General features: G+C 39.5%; 1 pseudogene; it reads right to left on the reverse strand.

The window, feature by feature from the left end:
* Positions 1-541: 541 nt before the first annotated feature.
* Positions 542-1,919, reverse strand: LOC101577347 (annotated as a pseudogene).
* Between the last annotated feature and the right edge of the window lie 2,342 nt (positions 1,920-4,261).

Below are 4,261 nucleotides of genomic sequence, written 5' to 3' on the forward strand. Positions count from 1 at the left end.
TTGACTGTCTATTTTTTTTAAAATGACCACCAAAATAAATTCACTACATTTATTTTAAAAATCATTTAAAAAAATCATAACAAAAGAGCATCACATTCCGCATACTGCTCTAAACAGATGCCAGGGTCATGGGGACTATTGTTACTTTCCTCCGTGTCCCACCCCTCAAATGTTTACAGTGACCCCACAAAGCAAGGTGTTCACAATAATTACATGGGAGAAATTGTTTTAAACCTCCAACAATAAACAAAAAATAAAATCCACTCACTCTGCTGCTGCTTTAAAATTTCAGTGTTAGTTTTTGCACACCCTCCCTGGAAACCCTGTTTGTAAGGAACTAAAACATTACATCTGGTGAACAGCAAAGATTTTACTACACCTCAAATGCAGAACATCTGTGAAAGAGAAGAATGTTGGCTTTTTAAACAAAAGAAGATTAAAAAAAAAAAAAGATGCAGCACTCCTTCAGTTCTTCACTAGTCTTAGAGAAACTTTCCAGAATACTGCTTCACACTATTAAAAAAAGAAAAAATATCTTGCATTAGAATCCTTCAGCATCTGCACACTGCTTCACACTGCTCTGCAGCAAATACCGTGCATTCTGTACCTGGTCCTGTGTGCCTATGATGGTAATCTGATCTTTGGATCCTTCTAAGGACTCAACAATTTTGATAGAATCCCAATTGATGACAGATTTGATTAATCCACTGACCACCTTTGCCAATAATAGATCCAGCCAAATCTTTGGGAATAGTTACTTGTGTAGTAATAATAGATCTACCAAGATCCCCATATGAGCCACGACCCCCTGCATAGGAATAATCATATCCAGAGACCATATACCATCTGCCTTTCTTATGGACTCCATGTATGTATCACAGAGTCCCAAGTCTCATCAGCACTGAAACCAACCATGTCATCGTAGTGGTCTCCAGGTCTTCCTCTTCTACCATAGGCCATTAGATCTCCTCCTCTAGGTGGTGGTGGTGGTGGAAGAAGAAGAAGATTCCAAGCTCTGCTACCACCCTGGCCACCTTGACCAGGAGGAGGGGGTGATGGTCCCCAACAAGGGCTCATGTCATCATAATCTCTTCTAGAGGGAGGCATGGGACACCCACCTAGACCAGAAAGCATTCTGCCAAAACCACCTCTGCCCCGCATAGGAAATCCTACAGGTCATGCACGATGGTCATCAAACATGGCAAAAACACCATAATCATAAGTTTCATCATAAAAATTGGGATCATAAGGCTGTGCACGTCCTCTGATGGGAGACTCAGATATAAGATCAAGGATGATCTTTATGCACTCTACAACCCCATCAGGCTATCCTCAAATAAGAACAACTCTGTCAGTAGAATAAGGACAACATTCTTGGAAAAGCTTGATTGTTGTCTGAGTGTTCTCACGAAGTTCTTTGATTTTAGCACCTTTGACCCCAGTAATTCCTCCTGCCAGACATCAATGAATTAACAGTCTCAACTCGCAGCCAAAGTCACTTCCTGTTCACTGTTGGTGATGTAAGCATTCCACAGCATCAGATTCAAGCGGGAGCTGGCTGGTTGCAGTGGGTGATGGCAACTGCAGGCCCTCTTCCAAGGTAGAGACAATTCTCTTCAGAATTCCTCCAACTGTTTCAATATCAGCACTGATACCCATCATGTGCTCGGGCCCCTGCTGTCTGGGACTGAAACACTGCGATTGTAGTCTGTACAGAGAGCCTTAATGTTCTTGCCTCCTTTTCCAATCACTGCCCCAGCCTTCTTGCTCTGAAGCAGAATTTGCAATTCAGTCATCTCATTGGTGTTTCTAGATCTTTTAAATGCTTGCTCCTCTTCCATATCTTCTGAAGGACGTTTACCAAATTCACCATTGGTTTCAGTGTTCAGGAAGGTTTCCTCTGGCTGCTCAGTTTCCATTTTCTTGTATTAAATGGGCACACAAATCTATATGCCACAAACAAGTGGGATCAGGCAGGACACAGAGGTCAGTGCAGCAGAGAAGTGGAGGATAACGGTGGCCACAGTGCCTTCGCGCAGAGCACCCTCCTCCTCCCTAGTTGGCTCACTCACTGGCTGGAGGCTAGTTCTAAAGAAACTGTGTTTCTTTTCTCCTCTTCTTTTACCTTTTAAAAAATTTATTTTAAAGAGAGTATATTAATAGTTGATATGGGGACCAGCCAGAGAGCTCAGCAGATTAAAGCTCCTGCTTAGATAGATGCAGGCATGCTGTGCTGGCTTTGTCCCTGGGACATGCTGACTTGGTGATTGAGACTGGGCATGATGGCACATGCCTGTAATCCCAGTGCTTAGGAGGCTGAAAGCAGGAGGATCACTACAAGTCTGATCTGTGCAGTGAGACCCTGTAGACCCTTTACTAAATACATTAAATAAACAAATAAATAAATAATTGATATGACATTAGAAACAGTACACATTTAGAAGACCAAGATGACAGATATTCAAGGCAAGTGGTAACGTGCAATCATATGTCCAATCTTACATAATTAAAACTAGACAATATGTCAACCATCGTTAATCAGCTATTCTTGTTTTGAAAATCTGTAACATGTGTATTGGTGTATGTTGCCCTGCTTCTGCTTTTTTGTTCTTACTTTTGTTTTTACTTTTCAAAATAAAATAAAGTTAAATTTAAAAAAATAAAGAAACCATGCCTGTCCATCAACAATGCTAGAGCATTGTGAACTCAAACATCCCTAAACTGCCTTTGACACCACACAGCTTAAGAGGCAGCACTTATCAGACTCCATTGTGACAGTGACTTGATCGGCCTCCAGGAGCAGGCCCTGATTATCATACTGATGCCTTCAGTTAGTGGTGACCCCAGGCTATGTCACCCCAAGGATTCATACCAGCACCTGAGTAACCTCTTGTTAGCCTACAAGTGAAACCCTTCATGGTTAAAGTTGGAAGTTAGGATTTATTATTTCCTTTTCTTTAGTTCAGCAATAAGTGATGGCACATTTATTCTCGACTTTCCTGGTTGGCCAAACACAAAGTGTGCAGATTTATTGTTCAATCCTTGTGTTCTGATTTTATTATTATTATATAATTTATTTCATTTAAATGAATAGAAAAACTTATTTTCTTTCCTGAAGAGCTACAGAATTAAAGTATTAATGCTTTGAGGAAAAATGCTTTAATTTTGGACTGATATTTATAAGACCAATAAATCTTTTCACCAGGATCCATTGCTGGTAGAAATATAAATCCTTATATCCCTTCTGGAATGCAGTAAAAGATGAAGCAATTAAAACTTCTGTGATACTATTATCACTTCTAGAGCATTATTACATATACAAGGACATTTCAATAACAGAGATAGTACAGCTAAATAGCAGTTTGTGGTAAAAAAAAATTTAGTCATAAAAAAGTTAATATCTATCATCAAGTGAATACTTCAAATAAAGATGTATTCATTCCACAATACACAATGTAGTTACTGAAAAAAAAAACTAGTTATCTTCCAGTTTCAGCCAAATAAAGATCCAGTTCATAAAAAGAAAAAGAAAGAAATATCTAGGTATAGGAAAAAAAGTTGAAAAACTGAGCAGTGGTGGTATCAGTTGATGGTGCCACAGATTTAACTATTCAGAAGGCAAAAGTGACAAGCAGGTTCGATCACTTCCACAAAGCAGGAGACCAAGCTTCAGGCCTACTTCAGGTATGAGACTTGGATTCAGTAGCCTGTAGGAAGCAGGGCCCAACAAGAGTTACAGAACACTGCAGGAAACCTTCAGTCATATGATCTACAGAACAAGGGATAAGAAAAATATGACAGGTTCCTTCAATGCTCCAACCCTATCTCTAGTCTCAGAAGATATCTGACACTCTAAACAGTGAATTTCTTCTAAGGGTTTGGCTTCGTTGGTTAATATGGCCAGCTTACGGAGTTAGAGGGAATGCCTTCAGAACTACCTCAACCAGGGATAGACAGGAAATCTGTACCCGTCCTAGTTGCTTTTCTTGTTGCTAAGAGAACACTTCATCCTGAATCTGACTCTTTCTACAAAAGGTAATTCAAAGCAGATCATGAGCTTCAGTGTAAAACACAAAGCTATAAAGCATTTAGAAAAAACAGTAGAGAAAAGCTTGAGACCTAGTGCTAGACAAAGAATTCAACTTGACCTCAAAAACATGATCCACAAAAGAAAAGATGGTAATTTTATCTCATAAAAATTTCAAACTTTTTCTGTTGTGAAAACTCTGTGAGGAAAGTGAAAGGAAAAGGCACAGACTGG

The sequence above is a fragment of the Octodon degus genome, unplaced genomic scaffold, assembly GCF_000260255.1.
Source record: "Octodon degus isolate 3935 unplaced genomic scaffold, OctDeg1.0 scaffold00005, whole genome shotgun sequence".
Taxonomy (NCBI): domain Eukaryota; kingdom Metazoa; phylum Chordata; class Mammalia; order Rodentia; family Octodontidae; genus Octodon; species Octodon degus.